This window comes from Marmota monax, unplaced genomic scaffold (assembly GCF_021218885.2).
Source record: "Marmota monax isolate L192 unplaced genomic scaffold, Marmota_monax_Labrador192_F-V1.1 WCK01_AAM20220418_F8-fsc00048, whole genome shotgun sequence".
Taxonomy (NCBI): domain Eukaryota; kingdom Metazoa; phylum Chordata; class Mammalia; order Rodentia; family Sciuridae; genus Marmota; species Marmota monax.
In genome coordinates, this window is record NW_026694895.1 from 9,435,931 (window position 1) to 9,458,951 (window position 23,021).

General features: G+C 32.4%; 1 protein-coding gene across 6 annotated transcripts in view; it reads right to left on the bottom strand.

The window, feature by feature from the left end:
• Mbd5 (methyl-CpG binding domain protein 5) overlaps nucleotides 1–23,021 on the bottom strand; it is a 416,793-nt gene that overhangs the window by 141,338 nt on the left and 252,434 nt on the right. For 5 of the 6 annotated variants that reach the window (XM_058573479.1, XM_058573478.1, XM_058573476.1 and 2 more), the window contains exons 6-7: nucleotides 20,484–21,827; nucleotides 19,167–19,290 (exon numbers count right to left, since the gene is read on the bottom strand). The gene's annotated coding sequence lies outside the window, so the exon portion shown is untranslated. The remainder of the gene's footprint in view (nucleotides 1–19,166; nucleotides 19,291–20,483; nucleotides 21,828–23,021) is intronic. The other variant, XM_046426967.2, reaches the window with a different exon arrangement.

The following is a 23,021-nucleotide window of genomic DNA, read 5'->3' on the forward strand; positions in this document are numbered from 1 at the left end:
AAATAAGAAAAGAATATTAAAAGCTTCAAGAGAGAAACATCAGGTCATATTTACAGCCAACTGATAAGGCTCACTGCTGATTTCTCAGTTCAGACACCAAAATCAAAAGGGCCCAGAATAAAATATACCAAGCCCTAAAAGAAAATGACTGATAGCCAAGATTACTACTATACCCAGCAAAGCTCAGTTTCAATTTTGAGCAGGAAATAAAAATTTTGCATGACAAGAATAAACTAAAAGTTCTTGACCACAAATCCAGCACTACAAAGAATACTTTCAAAGATAAACTGCACACAAAGGAACTATAAAACAATTTCCAAATCTCCCCAAAAGCGGAAGTTCAATAGAAAAATAATTCACTAAATGATTATCACAACAGGATAAAATATAGGAAAATACCAAAATGGCACAAACACATATCCAGACTAATACTGAATGTTAATGGTCCTAACTCCCCAATTAAAAGACACAGATTAGCAGAACGGATCAAAAAACAATATCCTACTATAAATGTTGTTTACAAGAGATTCATCTTATAAGCAAGAACTTCCATAGGGTGAAAGTAAAAGGTTGGGAAAAAATATTCCATGCATATGGGCCAAGAAAACAAGCTAGAATAGCTATTCTAATATCTGACAAAGCAGATTTTAAGCAAAAATTAGCCAGAAGAGATAAAGAAAGCCACTACATCCTAGGAAAGGGGAAAACCCCAACAGAAGATATAAAACAGTATACATTTATGACCCAAATGTAAACATACCCAATTACATGGAAAAATAGTTCTTCACGTTAAATCCTACAAAGACCCCAACACAATAATACTGGGTGATTTCAATACACTCTTACCACCAATAGACAAGTCACCAAAACATAAAATCAATAAAGAAATCTCCAACAAGCAACACTACAAATTAAATGAACCTAATGGATATCTACAGAATATTCTACCCTTAAACAGCTGAATTTATCTTCTTTATAGCTGCACATGAAAGTTTTTTAAAAAAATAGATCATATGGTAGACCAAAAAGCAAATCTTAGCAAATACAAAACAAACAAATAAAAACCCCCCAAAAGACAAAAATAGATATAATCTCACGTATCCTATCAGATCATAATGGAATTAAGCAAGAAACCAACAGCATGAAAAAAGAATAGAAACCACATTAACACACAGGAGATTGAGTAATACAATCTTAAAAGAAGAATGGGTCAAAGAAGAAATGAGAATAGAAATCTAAAAATTGTTAGAAATGAAAGAGAACAGAAATATAAACATATCAAGTTCTCTGGAACAGTATGAAAGCAATTCTAAAAGGAAAATTTATAGCACTGAGTCCCTACATTAAAAATATAGATACCAAATAAATAAGAGTATGCTCTACCTCAAGACCTTGGAAAAAGAAAAATAAACTCACTCCAAAAACTGTGGATAACAGGAAATAACTAATATCAGAGCTAAAAAATAAATAAATAAAATTGAGAATAAGAAAACACTACCCAGGATCAATACAATGAAGTTAGTTCTTTGAAAAAGTCAAGATTGACAAGCCTTTAGTTAAATTAACTAAAAGAAAGAGTGAGTAGACAAATCAACAAGATCAGAGATGAAAAAGGAGATATCCCCACAGATCCTTCTGAAATCCAGAGGATTATTAAAACCTATTCTGAACATTTATTCTCCAAAAAACTGGAAAACTTGGAAGATATTGACAAAGTTTGAAACACATATGACCTGCCCAAATTGAATCAGGAAGATACTGAAAACCTGAACAGACCAATATCAAGTAATGTCATTGAAGCAGTAATTAAAAGCCTTCTAGGACCTGATGGATTTTTAGCCGAGTGCTATAAGATTTTTATTTTTATTATTAAAAATTTGCTCTTTTTAGATATACATGATAGTAGAATGTATTTTGACATATTATACAAACATGGAGTAGAATTTATTCTAATTAGGATCTCATTCTTGTGGTTGAACATGATGTAGAATTACCCTGGTTATTTACTCATATTAACATAAGAACATTATGTCCAATTCATTCTATTGTCTTTCCTATTCCCATCCCTCCTTTCTTCCCTTCATTCCCCTTTGTCTAATCTAATGAGCTTCTATCCCCCCACTTATTGTGTGTTAGCATCTTCATATCAGAGAGAGCATTCTGTCTTTTTACCAGACCTTTAAAGAAGAACTAACACCAGTCTTTCCCAAATTATTCCATGAAATTTAAAGGGAGGCAACAATCCCACATACATTTTATGAAGCTAGTATAACCCTGATACCAAAGCCAGACAAAGACAAATGCAGGAAAGAAAACTACAGACCAATATCCCCGAAGAACACAAATACAAAAAACCTTAATAAAATATCAGCAAATAGCATTCAAAACCACATCAAGAAGAAGATAATACACCATGATCAAGTGGATTTCATTCCAGGGATGCAAGATTGGTTCAATATACACAAATCAATAAATGTAATTCATTACTTAAACTAAATTAAGGACAAATATCACATGATCATCTCAATAAATGCTGAAAAGACCTTTGATAAAATCCATTCATGCTAAAAATGATGAAGCAGCTAGGGACTGAGGAACTTAACAGTGTACAGACCATTTATGACAAACCCAAAGAGAAAATCATACTAAATGGAGAAAACTTAAAAAATTTCCTTTAAAATCAGGAACAAGACAAGGCTGTCTACTCTCACCACTCCTTCAATATAATCCTGAAACACTAGCCAGAATAATCAGCTAGAAAAGGAAATCAAAGGGATCAAATTGGAAAAGAAGTCAAACTATCTGTTTGTAGATGATATGATCCTATATCTAGAAAACTCAAAAAACCCTACCAGAGAATTTCTGAAGCTTATAAAGGAGTTTAGTAAAGTGGCAGGATAAAAGATCAACACCCATAATCAACACCTTTTCTATACTGCAACAGTGACTCAGCCAAAGAAGAAATTAGAAAACCATCCCATTCAAAATAATCTCAAAACTAAACAACTATCACCACCACCACCAACAACAACAAAATAAACTTGAGTATTAATCTAACCAAAAAGGTAAAAGAACTCTACAATGAAAATTATAGAACACTGAAGAAAAAAATTGAAACGACCTTAGATAATGGAAATGCATCCCATATACTTGAATAGGCAGAATCAATATTGTCAAAATGGTATATATGTATATATTATATATAATAATTAAAAAATGATCTAGCTATCTTTCTATCACAATAATATAAAGATTCAGTGCAATCCCCATCAAAATACCAATGACATTCTTCACAGAATTAATAGAAAAAACATTTTAAAAATTCATTTGGAAGAGTAAGAGATTCCTTTGGAAGAGTAAGAGAATAGCCAAAGCCATACTGAGCAAGAAAAGTGATGCAGGAGGCATCTCAATACCTCATCTGATATTATATTACACAGCCGTAGTAACAAAAACAGCATTGTTTTTGGCATCAAAATAGACATGAAGACCAATGGAACAGAAAAGAAGACATAACGACAAACCCACACACTTAACGCCACCTGATAATTGACAGAAATGAAAAAACATATCTTGGAGAAAGGATGGCCTTTTAAACAAATGATGCTGGGAACATTGAATAGCTGTATGTAGAAAAATGAAACTAGTCCCCTATTTTCACCCTGCAGAAAACTAAAGTAGAAATGGATCAAAGACTCAGGAACCAGAACAGAAACTTTACAACTACTAGAAGAAACCGTAGGTCAGCATTCCATCATATTGGCGCTGGCACTGACTTCTATAACAAGACCCCCAAAGCACAAGAAATAAAACAAAGAATCAATAAGTGAGATCCCATCGAATTAAAAAGCTTCTGCACAGAAAAGGAAATAAGAGCATGAAGTGAAAGCTTAGAGAATGGGAAAAAAATCTTGTCAAGGCTGTCTACTCAGGGGATTAATATCCAGAATATGCAAAAACTCAAAAATCTTAACACACCCCAAAACAAATAACCCAATCAATAAATGGGAGAAAGAACTAAACAGAAACTTCTCAAAAGAAGAAACACAAATGGCCAACAAACATATGAAAAAATGTTCAACATCTCTAAGAATCAGTGAAATGCAAATAAAAACTACACTAAGATTTTATCCTAGTCAAGTTAGAATTGCAATGATCAAGAATATGAAAAATAAAGGCTGGCAAGGATGTGGGGAGAAACGTACACTTGCACATTTCCATTCTGAAAAGTAGTATAGAGATTACTCAAAAAACTCAGGATAGAAACACCATATGACCCAGCTATCCACTCTGTGGTATTTTTTCAAAAGATCTAAAATCATCATACTATAGTAAAACAGAAATCTCAATGTTTACAGCAGCACAATAGCTAAATTATGGCGTAAACCCAAATGCCTGTCAATAGATGAATGGATTAAGAAACTGTGGTATACATATATAAAATTAAGTTCTACTTAGCCATACAAAAGGATGAAATTATGGCATTTTCTGGTAAATGGATGGAAATGGAGATATCATGCTAAGTGAGATATGCCAAACTCAATAACTCAAAGGTCAAATGTTTCTCTCCTACGAAGAAGCTAGAGTAAAATAAAGGAAAGGAGGAAGGAAGGAAAGGATAACACAAAGAACCAATCAAGTATAAATTAATGTACAAGCAAAAGGAAGTCTAGTAGAGGAAGGAGAATGGGAGAGGGGAAGGAAAAGGGGGAGGTAAAAGTAGGTGATCATGACCTGAAATCAAATTCTATGCATGTATGAGTTTGTCAGGATGAACCCAACTACTGTGTATAACTATAAAGCTCTAATTAAAGTAAAAACTAAATAAAGAACTATTAAAAAACACACAAAAAAGTAAGTATGGTTAAGTTCCTCTTTGTCTAACTTTATAAATAATGTCAGCCTTTCTTGTGTCACAGTCAGGATTCTGTGCAAACTGGAATAGCTACAAATATTTGACAAATTCATCCATGTCATTCAACACATAAGCTACCTCTTGAAAATTACTTTGCTTTCCTACAATTTTCTACATTGAAACTTAAATCAAAGAAGACAGTTCCTCCCAACTGGTGTCATGGAACACTCTGCTCCACAATATATGGTTGTATATGTTTGATGGTCAAACAAGTTTTGGAAATGTTGAGTTTATATTCTTTTCCCCAGGAGTTCTGAGAAGTTTTTTTTTTTTTTTTTTTTTTTTTACATAGGGCATGGTGAGTTTTCAAGAAAGAGAAATAAGAAGAGTGTGCATAGATATGCATGCATGTGAATATTTTAATTCCCCAAATTTACTTAGCAACTGGTATTTTTCTCCCTAGTCTCATAATATAGCTTTTAGAAGACAGTTCTATGAATTACCAATTTAAACACTCTGGGAAGAAAGAAAGAACAAATTCAACCAGGAGCTCAAAACAAATGAGAGCTAGATTTACTGTTCAATTATAGGAGTGGGTTCCAGTAAGTGTCTCAGGCCCATTCTTCAAAAAGATTAATATGCCTTGCACCACATTTGAATCCTGGTCATGGGCCACTCCCTTGCATTTGTTTATCTGTTGCTTGCAACCGATTCTGTACAGCTTCTGCCTTACCCAGTTGCATTCCATACTCATTTTCGTCTATCCTTGCATTTCAGTTTTGATAACAGGCACTGAATGTTTGTTCAGCCTACAGCCTTCTCAATAATGATTCTGGCCATCTGACCTGGAACTCTGTTGTTCTTTCTAGCTATACAAACCTATACATTCATTTGGTAAGCTATTATTTTTTCCTATCAAGAAGAGGACAAAAATCTGAAAAGTGAAACACAAAATCTGAAAAGTGGACAAATATCTTAAAGGAAATCTCTACGTGCCAGATTTGTGATACTCGTATCTCTGCTGCCAACTTGCCAAGTGATTATTCTGTTAGACCTTGAATACAAGATCAGGCAACTTTCTGTATTAGCTCAATATTTATCCAATCCTTAGTAGAGTATATTCTATTTGCATCTGGTACAAAATTATAAAAATCCTTCCTAATATGTGGAAATGTCTATACCTCATATAAGAAATGTTAAATTTACAGAAGTCATAGACAGAAAAAAAAAGAAGAGGATAGACAAAACTATAGATCAGATCTTTAGCATATCTGCTTTAATTTTCTCAGCTGAGACTTGTGACGTAATCTGTCATTTCTATTTTATAATTTTATGCAACGCGAAAAGAAAAGCAAATCAGATTCTTTAAGTGCATATATGATTCTCTACCTGAAAGCAGTCACCTGTGCAAATGCTTTTATTTTTGGAGTTTCGTTTTTCAAACAATAGTATTAAAGAAAGAAACAGCTTTCTGGGAGAAAATGGCTTCCTGAATGCAAAAGATGTTTTTGTTTGAAGAGATCTCTACCTCAATCCGACATATAATTAACCTATCCTGATGAACAGACTTTTGTAATGTAGACTCTAGATGATATTTTATTATTTTTTTTTAACAATTTTAACAGCATTCTCTCTAAATTAGGAAAGAGCAACTGATTAATAATTGCACCTTATTGGGGTTAGATTTCTAAATTTAATAGGTTACTATGATCCTAAATATATAGGGAAATAATCTAATTTCCCTCATAAATAATGAGTGGGAAATTTATCATGATTCTTATCTGGCCTGATGTATAATTAAAAAGTAAAACATCAATTGCTGCATTTAACTGGAATATTAAAGCATTACTTTAAAATTTTGTTCATTTAAAAATATTGTTTTACAATATTTTCATTCTAACTTTAAAAATGATTATATAGACTGGCAGACACTTTTCAAAATGACAGCAATAAACATGGTGCACCCTGTAATTCTAGCATATAGAATCAGACTGTTTCTGAGGTTTCATAGTAAATATCAGCAATGCAGCACATTCTACCTTGATTCTCAATATCTAGGTCATACGAACTACTTTGAATACTGTGAATAGGAAAAAAAAAAGCAGAAAGATTGCTATAGCGCCACTAAGAAATCATAACAACATTTAAATTATGAAAAAAAACCCTATACTAAGTAAAAGACAGTGCCCTGAAAATGAACATATCAACTACTAAGTAAACTGTTATTTTGAGGAGTATTATTTATTTAATAAAATGTCTTGCTTTCATTGCTCTTTCAATATGCATATGTATGCATGCTGAACCGTCAGAAGCAGATAAAAATAATATGTACTGAAAATAAATGTATTGCTAATAAAAAAGTATATGCAATTTTGAGAAAAATCCCACTGTCGTTAGCAATAATCAGAAACTATAGTTTTGATTTATAATAAAGGTAAATACATATGATAATAATATCTAAAATTACAATCTTTTTGTTTACATGAAAGAAACTCAGAGAATTTACAATATATTTTAATTATGAAAAATGCATACCACTTTTGCAATTTCTTTTAATTGTAATCATATAGTTACAGATATGTGGAAGCTGAAATGATCTTTTATAGTTTCATTATTTTCCTTGAAATCTACTGAATATATTTAATCTATGGATTTAAATTTTCTCCTTATCCTTTCTCTAAGTTTACATGTGAAGGATAAGAATATTTCTCCTAAAAACAAGTTTGGGTTTTTTTTGTTTTTGGTACTGGGGATTGAACCCAGAGGTGCTTACCACCAAGCCACATTCCTAGCCCTTTTAAATATTTTATTTGGAGACAGGTTTTTGCTCAGTTGCTTAGGGTCTCACTAAGTTGCTAAGGCTGGCTTATAACTTGAGATCCTCTTGCCTCAGCCTCCTGAGATGCTGGGTATATAGGCATGCATCACTGCACCCAGCTACTCTATTATAAAACTTTTAGTATATAATTTTTATATACATATACTACTTCACATGGAAAATAAAAATGAAAACAACTGTCAAAGTGCAGTTTTCTTAATCCATTTGAAAACACTAAAGGGCATCATAGATATGCCAATACAACATTTAAGAGGGACAACACTGAAAGCCACATTTAAATGACTAGAATTTGTAGAGTTAGAACTTTCATTAATAGATTATCCATGTTACCAAGAAGATCTACAGAATTAAAGAGAATAAATGAATGTTTCTGTAATGGCACTAAAACTTAACACATATTCTTTAATCAAGTACACAAAGGAGCTGCTTAAGACACAAGAAACAGGAATGACACTATTAAAATGTATGCTCCATTAGTTGGCATCAGTTCCCTTTAAAAAAATATTTATTTTTTAGGTGTAGATGGACACAACACAATGCCTTTATTTTTATGTGGTGCTGAGGATCGAACCCAGGTCCCGCCCGTGCTAGGCGAGTGCTCCACTGTGGAGCCACAATCCTAGCCCAGTTCCTTTTTTAAATTAAAAAAAATTTTTGTTCTTATACTTAACAGTAGAATATATTTTGACATATTATACATATATGGAGTACAACTTCCCATTCTTCTGGTTGTACATGATATAGAATTAAATTAGTTGTGTAGGTGCCCTTCATGAGATGAATGTATAAAGAAAATGTTGTACATAAATATAATGGAATACTACTGACTTATAAAGAGAAATAAAATTATGGCATTTGCTGGTAAGTAGATGGAACTGCAGACTGTCATGCTAAGTGAAATAAGCCAATCCCCTAAAACCAAAAGTTCAATGTTTTCTCTGATATATGAATGCCAATTCAGAATAAGGTAGGGGTGAGTACTGAAGAATAGTACTTTAGATTAGATAAAGGAGAGTGAAGGGAAGGGAGGCGGGGATAGGAATAGGAAAGATAGTAGAATGAATTGGACATTACTTTTCCATGAACAGTTCCCTTTTAAAATATCAAAACTTTCAAACAGATACAAATTGGAGGACTTGGATTAGGGAATTTACTATAGTTACAGAGATATTCCACCGGTGATTTAAAACATGGGATAATAAAAGAAAAAAAATAAATATCAAATATTTTATTTCATTTTAGTTATCACTGCCAACCTATGTGCTTTGTATTTTGTATTTTGATCCCTAATTCTGTTAACTAATTGAAAATAAAAGACTATAAGCTTCTAGAGGGCTGGGGGTATAGCTCAGTGGTGGAGTGCTTGCCTAGCATGCGAGAGGTCCTGAGTTTGGTCTGCAGTACTGCCTAAATAGCTAACTGTTCAAAAATAAGAGATGAGTTGGAATTAAGTGATGGAAAACTGCTACAGAAGACAGAGATCAGATTATTTCTAAAGAAAGGCAATTGAGCTTTGGCCTAGGAATTCTAAAATTATATTTTATTTTAATAGGAGAAAGTATTTAACTTGTTCCTAGATGATTGTATTTCTTTAAATATTAAATATGTATTTTTTATATCAAAGGATATAATATTCATGTTATTATTCTAATAAATACTTTCATTATTTGTACCTTATGCTGTTTTATAAGGTTTACATAATTAATGCAGGAAAACCCAGTATGTTAGTTTATGTTACCATGACTCACACTGTATTTAGAGTGATCTTGGCAAAATGCCATTCCATATGGTCATTTTTTTCTGCTTACAAACTTATAATGACTTCTACTTAAAGATGGCAGGTTTAACACATTTTTATTTCTTTTAGGACCCATTAAAATGATAGTACAGGAATGAAAGACTACAACAGATGGAGGACAGGTCATCAACAGATGAAAGATTTCAATAAATTAATGTAATCTGGAAAAAACAGAGTGAGAAGAACTGCTGAAGTGGGCCCAATGAAGCCTCACCCTAGAGTAGCCAGGACCCATCAATCTACAGAATCAAGAGATGGGCAGGGCCTCAGAGGTGCAGGTAAGAGGAAAGTAAGCCTGGGAGTGAGGGGCAGGGCTGAGCATGGGAATGAGGGGCAGGGCTGAGCAAAATACACACACAATTCATTCTACTATCTTTCCTATTCCTATCCCCTCCTCCCTTCACACACACACACACACAACACACACACACACACACACCTTAATCAAAGAGTTCTTGGGAGAAATCAAACCTAGAGCAAGGAACAGTGTTGAGGGGACTGAAATAGCTAGTTTCCCAGCCCAAGTAAAGCTGCCTTTGAATTTTAGAAGCACGTGAATGATTTGTAACCTAGAATCCCATAGTAACTAGAATTAAGAATCAGACAGTTAAATGGGTATCAGTTACTTCTCCTCAGCATATTCTTTAAAGATAGTGCTCTTTCTACAACTTCTAATGTTATGATTGTTAAGTTTATTATAAGAAGAAATTAGGAGAACCAGGATAAAAAGCTAGTTTTTACACAGTGTCTCATAAAGCAGGCATCCAACATAGCACCTTTTAAATGTGTTTTCTGTCTCTACACATAGACTACCTCTACCCTTTCTCCAGTCAGGCCCTGCCCTGGGGCTTGTACCTTCTGATGTTAGGACCTGGATACATTTTTCCTGAGAATAAAATACATTTCAAACCTTTGAAATTTTTTTAAAAATTGATTTTCCCTATAGTCTTTTGTAGGAAGTTGCTAAGAGATATGGTTCATTAAAGGATGTAAATGTAAAAGAGAAGAAATGTAGGCTGCAGTAGTTTGCTAACCAGGACTGCAGGAAAGGGAAGCCCCAGGATGACGATTTGTGAAGTCAAAGGATATTAGTACACTGAAGACCAGTTCTAAGGAAGAAGAAAGGAAAAAAATATGCACCAGAATGTTTCATATGATGGAGAGTTGGAAAGAACTAGGAGTATGTTAAAGAAAAATACTGCACATACAACAAAAGACAATGAGGAATTTTATGAAAACTAAAAAAATTGCATAGGTAAGGGAATATAACTTGCAACTGTAATTAATTATCAATTAAAATAATATTTAATGCCAGTTGGGAAAATGGCACCCTTTAAGATACTACGAATATGACAATAATGGGGAAAATAAACAACAACAAAAAATCAAATTAGTTCTACTATTCTATTCCTCTAATTATCACAGTCCAGTAGACAGAGAGTGACAATAAATTAAAAAGTGAAGTAAAATAAAATATAACTTGTATGAACAATAAGATGAAGAAAAACAATGAAAGAAGCAGAGAGATTTCTAGGTAGAGGAGTTTCTCTCTAGAGTAAGATGACTAGGGAAGTAGTACTGAGCAGCTGCCACAGGGGTCAAGAACTTAAGCAAGGATGGAAGAAAGGAATAACTTAAGTGACGTGGCCATCTGGGTGAATTTATGCTGAAGGTATCAGCAAAAACAAAGTAGAATCTACTTACTAAATTGTGGTTACATAAATAGATATAAATGGCATTAATTTTAGACATATAAAAATAAAAAAACTGGGGACAGAATCATGGAGAGAGAAGAGCTAGAGGAGAAGGTGGGTATATTAATATCCTCATCTGACAGAAGGGAAAAATCACAAATAGCACCTATAGTTAATGGGACAAAAATAATGGTATTCGTTTATTTTCTACAGTTCTAACAGAAAAATAAAAAAGAAGATAAAACTAAATGGAGAGTGATAGGGAGAGCAAAGTTAAAGGCAAAGTGGGGTGAGCAAATGTGTAATGCCTCCCTTATTTATGTGTATTGTATGTGTATATTAATATATGATGTCTAAAAGTGATGAATAAAAATATAAGGTGGATGCTCTCAGTGATAGGATACTTGCCTACCATGCACAGGCCCTGGGTTTGATCTCCAATACCCAAAACAAAACAGGTGAAGCAAATTGCTTTTATGTGGAGATATATATCAAAGGAAGAGTGCAAAGAGAAGTGAGGCTTCCAGTTAGAATGGCAGCTATTATGAATACAAACAACAATAAGTGTTGGCAAGGATGTGGGTAAAAGGGCAACTCATACACTGCTGGTGAGACTGCAAATTGGTGCAGCCAATATGAGATGCAGTATGGAGACTCTTTGGGAAAATGGGAATGGAACTACCATTTGACCCTCTCCTTAGTCTATACCCAAAGGACTTAAAAACAGTATACTACAGAGATGCAGCCACAACAATGTTTATAGCAGCACAATTCACAATAGCTAAACTGTGGAACCAACCTAGATGTCCTTCAATAGATGAATGGATAAAAAAATATGTGGCATATCTACACAATGGAATATTAATCAGTAATAAAAGAGAATAAAATCATGGCATTTGCAGGTAAATGGATGGAATTAAAGAATGTAAAGTGAAGTTAGATAATCCCAAAAAACCAAATGCTGAATGTTTTCTCTGATATAAGGAGGCTGATTCATAGTGGTGTAAGGAGGGGGAACACGGGAGGAATAGATAAAACTCTAGACTGGGGCAGAGGGATGGGACGGGAAGGGAGGGGGCATGGGGTTAGAAATGTTGGTGGAATGTGATGGATATTATTATCCAAAGTACATGTATGAAGACACGAATTGGTGTGAATATACTTTGTATACAACCAGAGATATGAAAATTGTGCTCTATATGTGTAATAAGAATTGTAATGCATTCTGCTATCATATATAAATTTAAAAAAACAATTAAAAAAAGAGAAGTGAGGTTTAAATGTAAAAAACTAGGCAAATAATTATTGATTTTAAGCATGTGCATATATTACTTTGATTTAAACACTCACACCTACTCTAACACACACCTTTCAGCGGTTTTCACTACTCTTGGGATAATGGCAGAACACTAAACAGGGTCTATGGGACACCTCTTGTCTCAATAGCCTTATTTCAGATTGCCCTCCCCTACACTTTCTGATGTACCTACATTGGCCTCCTTTTAATTCCAGGATCAAGCCAACTGCTGGAAGCTTCTCTATAGGAGGTTCCCTTTATCGGAAATGTTTTTGGTCCAGTTTCTCCCATCCACAAGGCAAAGTTCCTATGGCTCACAATATATTTAGAAGCTTATGAAAATGTTTTAATTTCTTTTAATATAACAAGAAAAAAGGACATTTAGGTCAAAGAAAATGTTTAATAGTAATATTAACATTCATCTTTATATTGCAGTAGTTGAAAAATATACTTAGAATTTTTTTTTATGTTGGAAGGAGCCTATGAAAAATCACAATGTAGCACGAGTCTGTCTTACTCCTCAGAGCCACTGTACCTTGTGAAATCCTACTCAGTCCTCAGTTTTCAGCTAAAATGCCTGCTTTAGAAATCATTTAACTGATTCTCCTAGATGAGGTTCCCCAATAGATACATTTGCATTATCTTGTGCTATGGCAGTGGAAAAAGTGATTGTATAACTTTGTCTTTAATGAATTAGGAACTAGGTCTACCTTATTTATCACTACATCTTTAGCACAAAGCATGATGCCTTCTATGGACTATGTGAGACTCTGAAAGACTGAGAATTTTCCACTGTGGTTCTCCCATGTCCTGTCTCCAGTATTTCTTCCTACCCATCACTTCTTGTACATGATTTTAACTCCTATGACTTTCTCTTCTTCTTTCTTGACAAAATCCACATTGCCCCCACAATGGCTTCAAGTCTGCAAGAACAATTCCTTCTCTTGCAAAAACCATTCCTAAACAACTCTATCCCAAACTGAACTTTGGCTGACCTGCCTGTTAAAAGATATCCTATCTTCCTCCAAATCAGAGTACACCTATAAAGTCTTTTCATGTTCGGTATTTTTTGAATAAAGGTTTATGTGCTCTGGCTCTGGCTGACTTTCTTCCACAGTGGGCATTCAATGAAAGAACAGAATAAATGGATGCTTCATGAATTACAGGCCTAGTGGCTCTGAAGAATTAAGAAAATTTTGAGGGTTAGGGGTGTTATGCAGTGGTCCAGTACTTTCCTAGCATACACAAAACATTGGGTTCAGTCCCCAGCATTAGAAACAAAATTTTTGTTCAGGATAGTCTTGCAAATTTAAACATACTAAGCAATAGCTAATAAGAGAGTAGCAAATAATCCCAAAAAGGATTTAAATCTAAATAGATTCAGTTGTTTTTATGTGAACTAATGGAAGGAGATCGTGGTATAGACATTTTAACAGCCCAAAGAATAATGATTGATACATAGTAGAATCTCAATAAATATTTGTGGGATATATGGAACTAATATTATTTCAAATTGTGAGCCTCAATAAAGGAGGAAAGAAGAGTAGTTTAAAAACATTGGTGTGCTGTACTGCTGCTTAATTTTTAGTTGTTATATTTAGTACATTCTAAAAATTAAGTAGAAATAGAAATGACACGGCTTTATGCTTTATCAGGGAAAATAGGAGAACTGAGTTCAAAGGATTAAGAAAAATAGTCTTAGCAGAATAAAATTGTATTCTTAATTCTAGGTTTCTATAAGTGGGATACATTTTCAGTTCAGTTTTTGATCCTGGATTTATCATATACTATTTAATCTCTTATTTATTCTCTTATTGACTCAGTTTCCTCTTTTGCAAAATGAGGACAATAATAGAGTTGGATTTAGAATTTGAGTCAGAATAGTGCTGGCAATGGTAAACACTATTTAAAGCCTAGTAGTTCTTTACCACATTATTAGATGATTGCTTGTGAGTTAAGTAAATAGTTTGCTAATTCCCTATGTTTTACTATTTATTATGTAAATATGTCCTTGAAAGGAGTGAGTATAGTTCCTATAACTTTTAGATACAAAGTGTTCACTAATGAAAGTTGGTATAACAAGAAAATGAAAAATGAGGTTTGAATAACTGAAAATACATAATTAACCATAAATTCAAGACTTCAGGGCTTTCAAAATATCCACACTAATCAGTTCATTATTTTACCACATGAGTCTAGAAGAATATTTTAGCAAAAAAAAAAAATCAGAATTTGACTATAAATTTTCCATGAAATTCTAATAAAAATGAGAGATGAAATTTATTCTTTTGTTTTGATAAAATCTTACTGTACCTCTCTTGATAATTTTTAATAGTCATTACTTTATTGGGGTTACAATTTTTTTTACAAAGTTCTTTTTGCAGGTAAATAAAAATATATATACAGAAAAAGTAAAAATAAACTAACAGTAAATGAAAAACCTATGAAGCCTTTTCATTTTTTTTCAATATTTATCTTACTTTTAAAAGCTTGACTCCTGATATGACTTTTGGGATAAAGTGACAGACTCAGGTTTGATTCCCCCTGGTATTTCAACCAATACTCCACAATCTAAAGACTACTTTTTGAGGATAAATGACTGAGTAGGAGCACTACTGTCCTGAGGCTTTGCCTGGGGCCTATAATCTCACCTAATTATTATTCATGATGCCTTGGAAAAGCCTCAAGCTAAAGTTGTGATTGCTAAGTAGAACTAAACTTGTAAATTCATTTTAAACATCCTTTCTTTTGGTTTCATGACTTCATTTTTTGTTTAATTCATGTGTACCTTTAGATACAAATTATAGCAAGCACTAAAACCTAGAGCAGAAATCTGTTTTGAATAGTTTTTTTTTACTCATTTATAAAAAAAGTATTCTAATAACAAAATGCCTCAAGATTAAATTGAGTAATACATGTATCTGGATACATAAGCACCTTAAAGAGTACATGAAAAACTGTGATAATGGAGAAGATTTCAACCAATTTAGAATATTGTCACACAGTTTTCATTAGTCAATTTCTATTTCAAAAACCAAAATAATTTGATAAATTCAAAAGTGAATTTAGGGATGCAATGGTCTCTGAAAACAAGGAGATTAGTCAAATCATGCCACAGATTAATTAGATTTTTTTCACTTTTTCTTATATGGGAAATAATTCAATGGCAATAAAAATATTATTTATTGCCATCTGTCATGCTAAAACTTTCCATTATTGGTTTATTTCTAGGATTGACCATTGCAATCCTCTGCCTTTTCTTCTGGAAACTGTATCTGCTTCAGTTGAAAATGAAACACCATTTCCTACTGATTATAACATTTAAGAATTTCCTTTTTCACACCAAAATATTACCTCAAAACTGTTAGGATGCATAGTATTAAAAAAAAAAAAAGACAAAGATAAGGGCTGGTGATGGTATGGAGAAGAGGAAATGCTTGTACATTGCTAGTATGAATGTAAATTAGCATCCATTAGGGAAAACAGTGTGGAAGTTCTATTGTACAGCTAGTGAACACAGTTAATGACAATTGTTTTGTGTATACAAAAATTGCTAAAAGACTAGATCTAAAATATTCTAAGCACAAAAAATTATGTGAGGTGATGGGTATGGTAATTTGTTTGATTTGCTTATACCATGTTTGCACATACATATATCAAAACATCCTGTTGTATACAGAAAATATATACAATTTTTACTTGTTAACTATATATTAATAAAGCTAGCAAAAATAATCTCCTATTTCAAGAACAGTGACTAAATGTAAGAGCTGTATGTTTCAGATTACCTGGGTTAGAGCCAGATTTGTTATGTGTGTAAAGGGATAATAATAATTCCTATCTCAAGTAAATATTATGAAGATTAAATAAGACAAATGCTTTAAAAAAGTAGGTCATCTCATATATAGAAAGCACAATTAACTTTGTTATCATTTTCAAGGATAACTTTTTAGAATTTTTAATTTATTTCTCAAATTCTTCAAAGGGTATTAAAAAAAACCTTTGTGTGGTTTTGGAAAAATATGAATTCAATTATTTGCTCTTTTGTTTTCTTGATCATAAAACCAAAGGATTTGACTTTATCACCCCAAAGATTTCTCCTAACTATAAAAACATGTATGATTTTACGTATCTATGACTAAGATTCTAGACTTATTGTCCCTCTTTGCTCTTTAAATGGAATGCCAATTCTACTTCTAGTGGAGACTAACTTTATTTTTGTATATTATTTAAATTTAAGAACTACATTGAGGATATTTTGTACTTTTTCTGGAATTAGCTGTCATGGGATATTTTCCTGATGTCCTATGACAAGCTACTACATGTATTATCAAGCCCCAGAGAAGACTCTGAGAAGGTACTATCTTTTGAACTGACACCTTAAAAACCAGTCAGAGGGGTTGGGATTGTGGTTCAGTGGTAACAGTGCTTGCCTAGCATGTGTGAGGCACTAGGCTCGATTCTCAGTACCAAAATAAAATAAAACAAATAATAATAATAAACAAAATAAAAGGTCCATTGACAACTAAAAAAATATTTAAAAAAACCCAACCAAACCAGATGTTAATCACATAGAGTGTTCTATCTTATTGAGGGATTTAAAAAAACAACAACTGTTATGTTTCTGGAGAAGGCATGTTTCTTGAGTAACATATTACTCAAGAGACCAGTGAAAGTCCATGGTAATATAGCTGTATAATTTACAATTAAGTATAGTCCCTTCTCACCTTAGAAAAATGAAATTTTATATAATGTTATAAAGAAGAGTTATAGCTTCTATGTTAGTAAAAAAGGAAACGGAAGCTTTTCCTATAGGTTAAGCTTTCTGCTTATAATATGCGAGAGATAGGCAACACGCTATTTTGGTTACAAGTTATTTAGTATGATTAAATTCTTATAGGAATCACTAAAAAATAGTAAGTTAGGTTATATTAATATTAACTAATGCTGATGTTTAATGTAATATTATAAGTATGTTATAGTCTAAGTAACTGATTTCCTCCGGACATACCATGGCAGATATAAAATATGGGTTAAGTAAAGTTTCATTTAGAGTCATTATATACACTAAAATATTAACAAATGAAATGATATAATGTCTGGAATTTGCTTTAAAATAATACTGGATGTATAAATAAGACAAGATTATTTATGAGTTTTAATTATTGATGCCAAGTTGAGGTAAAAGAGGTTCATTATTACCTTACATGAAAAAAATAAAAAATATGGGAAAAACCCCATCAAAATAAAATATAAAAATGAAAAATATTGAAAAGCATAATTGTAACACATGATTTACTGATTTAATATTTTTATATGATTCCTGATTCATATCAATAAAAAACCCGAAAGACCCTAATAAGAACTGGGCATGGAGCAAGATTTAGATATTCACAAAAGGACTCAAAGTTCAAATAAAAATAGAAAAAGATATCCATTTTACTAGCAATCACATAAATGAATATTTAAATGCCAAAAGCTTTTATGAGATTTATTTTTAAAACAAAACCAGCTAATACTAAATGTTGACAAACTGTTGAGAAAGTGGTACTCTCGAACTCTCTCATGCTATTGTCAGGAATGTAAATTGTTACAGCCTTTCAATTCATTTACTCTTTGGTGCACCAATCCAATTATTTCAATATATCATAAGCTAGCATTTTCAAGAATTCAGTGGGGTGTTGATAGATATTTGTATGTGTAGGCCTTTGTTTAATTTTAAATGCAAATTTATACAATGACATTTAAAAGAATATTTTCCCTTTAAAAAATAGAGTTTATTTTTCAGGGTAGTTTTAGGTTCATGATAAAAACTGACTGCAAAGTACAAAAATTTTTCATATACTACTTTCCCCAAACTGTCTCTCCCATTTCCAACATCCTTAAGATATATGTTATTTTAAGAAGGATTCTATAGTCAAATGAGTTTGATTTTGGTCTACTACTATACACAGGTATACATATATCTAAGATGGTGAATAATAATATTCCATTTTATTATATGACATGGAACGCTTTCATCAGAGAGCATGTTAGGAACTAAGTTTCTGCAACACTTGTTTTTAGAAATTGTCTTTTAAATTGTTTTTAGAAATTGTCTTTTAAAAACCATCAGACATGCTGAGTACAAAAATGTATGTACAGATGTTCACTGAACTTATGTTTACCACTGGGAAAACTTGGAAATATTCCAAATATTTAATAATAGGAAAGTGGTTACCTGATTTACGTTATATCCTTAAACTGAAATATTATACAGTTATTAAAAATGCATGGCATTTATTGACATGAAAAATGCTACAATAAATTTTAAGTGAAAAAAGCAGGGTATCCAAAGAGCATTTATATCCTATGGTTTCCAGTCATAATTATTATAATTATATAGATTCATGTAATACAGAATACAAATATCAATATATTGAGAAAAGTATTCCAGAAAATATGAAGAGTAGTATCCCAAGGTGGTAGGATTACTATATTTTCCTGTATTATCTTTTTTTTACGTTGCACATGTATTAATTTTGTAAAAAATACTTATTAGAGACAACATGTTTAAACAGAGACATGTGGCATTTTTCAACACTAGGTATCAGAGACTTTTCATGTTTATTAAAAAGTTAAGTCCATAGATAAGAAAACTATAATTGTATGAAGAACCAATGAAGAGAAATCAAGATTCTTACCTTCTGGAGAGAAAGTGATGAAAACATAACAAGTGCTATGAGATCTAGTAGTGTAATAGAGGCAGTGATTTCCAGAGGCTCTATGCCTTTATGAGTCTCAGTGAAGGAGTCCCTCCTCTTCTTTCTGTAATAGAAACAACACAGGTACACACATTTATTTGAAGACTTTAAAAATATTTTATACAACATATTAAACTAGTATGTTGGAATTTTTTCATTTGTAAATATCATTAAGTTTGTAGCAAAGAACCAGAGAGAATTAGAATATTAGTATCTTTATACTTCAGAGTACTATGATTAACTACTAGAGTAATATTATACTCTTTATTTTCATGTTTATTAATACATATAAGGGAAATACACTTAATAATTTTTAAATCATTGATAAAAACAGTAATATAATATTTATTTTTCTGCCAGTGTGCTAGATCCTCTGTATCTTTTTAAATCCTCCCAATCATTCAATTTTTCGTCAACAATATTTATGAGGTGCTTACATTATGTTAAGCACCGTGTAAGGCACTAGAGATATGATGGTAATAAAAGGCATGACACAGGTAGCCATTAACACCCCTTTTTAAAATGAGGCCATTGAGCCTTTAGAATCTGATCCTAAACAGCCTAACTTCAAAGATACTCTTTCAATTAAAATCCATTTTAAAGAGTTTGCTTAGTTGCCAGTCTTACTATCACCACCACCAATGCAAAAAAAAAAAAAAAAAAAAAAAAAGCTCCAAACATTTAAAGTTAAAATGGGTAAAATATCAAAGAAAGAATAATAACTGATGCAGTGGTGTATGCCTGTAATCTGACGTAGGCAGAAAGATCACAAGTTTGAGGCCAGCCTTGGCAACTTTGTGAGATCCTGTCTCAAAATAAAAAATAAAAAGGGCTGGGATGTAGCTCAGTGGTAGGGCATTCCTGGGTTCAATCTTCATTACAACAACAACAACAAAAAGGAATTATAGCTAAATACAGTATAAAATATGTATGAAACATTTTATATGGATTACATTATTTATAATATGAGCTAACTTAATCCTCAGACAATCCAATAATATTCCAACATTTTTAGACAGGAACATTACCTTAGAGAGGATGGTTGACCTACTAAGTTTAAGTCTGGATCTACCTAATTCTAAGCCTTAAAATGTAACTGAAAGGAAAATAAGAAAAAAAAAAGTATTGAAATGGAGAAAGCAATAAAGTACTAGTAAGAACAATCACTAATTTAAGCTTTCTGATACATGTATGCAAACAAACACAATGAGTTATGCACTTGCATGGCTTATAGTGTCGTCACAGTTGAGTACCTACCACAGTATGGCAAAATAGTACCAGGCAAGGGAGGCCAGGGGGAGATGCAGGAGGCAACTATGTAAGAAGAAGAAGCTGAGTGAAAATCATTCTCAAGTACAGATTGTATCTGTATTGCCTATCTGCTTCCAAGAGGGGTCTCACAGCTAAAGAGTGGGAAACATTACCGTTTACTTGCTATATGATTTTGGGAAAATTACTTATCTTCTCTGGGCCTCAGTTTTCTAACTGTAAATGGTGGGGTTGGTATTGTTATAACACTTAACATTCATAAAGAACTTACAGTACTAGGCATAATACTAAATGGTGTGTGTGTGTGTGTGTGTGTGAGTGTGCGTGTGTGTTTTAAATAAATGCCTGGATGGGGTTAATAATGTTAATAGTCCCTTCACAGAGCATATTACTGTCAGTCACATTTCACTTCTATTAACATCTTGAGTATTCCTGACCTCAGTCCTATAATGTAGACATTACTACTATCTGGCTCTTAGCTTCAAAAATCAGAAACCTGATTTTATCTGCTCTCTGAATTGTTAAAAAAATTCACAAGAAGTTAATAAATTTAAAAAGGACCACTACTTACTGATAAAATCTACCTTAATACCAAATCACATACAAAATGCCTGATTAGTATAAAATTAAAGCAAGTAGAGTTGAAAACTCAACTTACACCTTGCATTAAATCATAATATTCTACTTTTCTACTGCATTAAGAATTTCTTTTTACCTTGATATAATATTTGGAGAAGGTGCAGTATCATTAATGTAGTATTCCTGCCAACAATGTTTAACCTGAATTTAATAACAAAAATTCAGAAAATTCTAAATTAAGGGACATGTTGTTAATGATTGGATTGGTTTCATTAAAAATGTCAATAATATAATACAAAAAGCCTGGGATTTGTGTTTTAGATTAATGGAGAGTAAATAGATATGACAACTAAATACAATTTATGAAACTTGATTAGATACTGGATTGGGGTGGGGAATACCACTATAATTACTGGAAAACTGAGATTATTTTAAATATGGACTTTAAGAATATTTATTAGTAACACATTTAAAACCATATTAGGTGATTTATTCCCATACATACATTTTTCATTCATGTATTATTTATAGTCATGGCTATTTACTAAGTCTTTACTCAGTGTGCTAAACTTGCATATAAAAATATTTTTAAATTTTTAGTTGATTCCTATTAGTTACATATAGCATTAGGATTCAATATGATGTAATTATAAAATCACAGAATAAAATTTGCTCTAATTCAATCCCTGGTAGTTCAGCTTACCTTCCTCTCCGTCCTCCTTCTGTTCCATTTCTTCCACTGTACTGATCTTTCTGTTAATTATGCATACATATACATATGTATACATATATGCACACATATACACATGTATACATACATACATATATATATATATATATATATATTTAAATTAGTGTCTTGTGGATATACATGACGGTGAGATTCACTGTGGTATATTCATATATATACATAGGAAAGTTAGGTCAGAGGCATTCCACTGATCTTCCTTATCCTGTTTCTCCCCCATTCCCAACCCCTTCCTCTACTTCACTGATCTTTTCTCTACTTTGATGGAATACCTACCACATCCCCTTTTGTCCCCCTCCCTTCTTTATTTTTGACTAGATTTTTCATATCAAAGAAAACATTCGATATTTGACTTTCTGGGTCTGGCTTATTTCACTTACAATGATAGTTTCCAGTTCCACCCATTTACCAGAAAATGACAAAATTTCATTCTTATTTATGGCTGAATAATACTTCATTGCATGTCTTTGCCACATTTTCTTTATCCATTCATCTGTTGAAAGGCACCTTGATTGGTTCCATAGCTTGGCTATTATGAGTTGTGCAGCTATAAACACTGATGTAGCTTCATCCTTATAGTACTCTGATTTTAGGTCTGTTAGACCACAGAGGGGACAGCTGGATCATATGGTGGTTCTATTCCTAGTTTTCTGGGGAATCTCCAGATTGATTTACAGAGTGGTTGTACTTACCTGCAGTCCCACCAAAAATGTATGGATGTATCCTTTTCTCCACATTCTCATCAACACTTATTATTATTTGCATTCTTGGTAACTGCCATTCTGACTGGTATGAAATGAAATCTCAGTGTGGTTTTGATTTACATTTCCCTAATTGCTAGAGAGGTGAAATTTTTTTCATATTTTTTTGGCCATTTGTATTTCTTTTGAGAAGTGTCTGTTTAGTTCTTTTGCCTATTTATTAGTTGTTTTATTTGATTTTTTTTGGTGTTAAGTTTTTTGAGTTCCTTATATATTCTGGATATTAATGCTCTCTCTGAGGAGAGGGTGGCAAAGATCTTCTCCCATTCTGTCAGCTCTCTCTTCATGCTCTTCTTCCCTTTGCTGTGTAGAAACTTTTTAATTTGATGCCACCCCACGTATTGATTTTTGGTTTTATTTTTTATGCTTTAGGGGTCCTGTTAAGGAAGTTGGTTCTTAAGCTGGCATGATGGAGTGTTAGGCTTACATTTTCTTCTA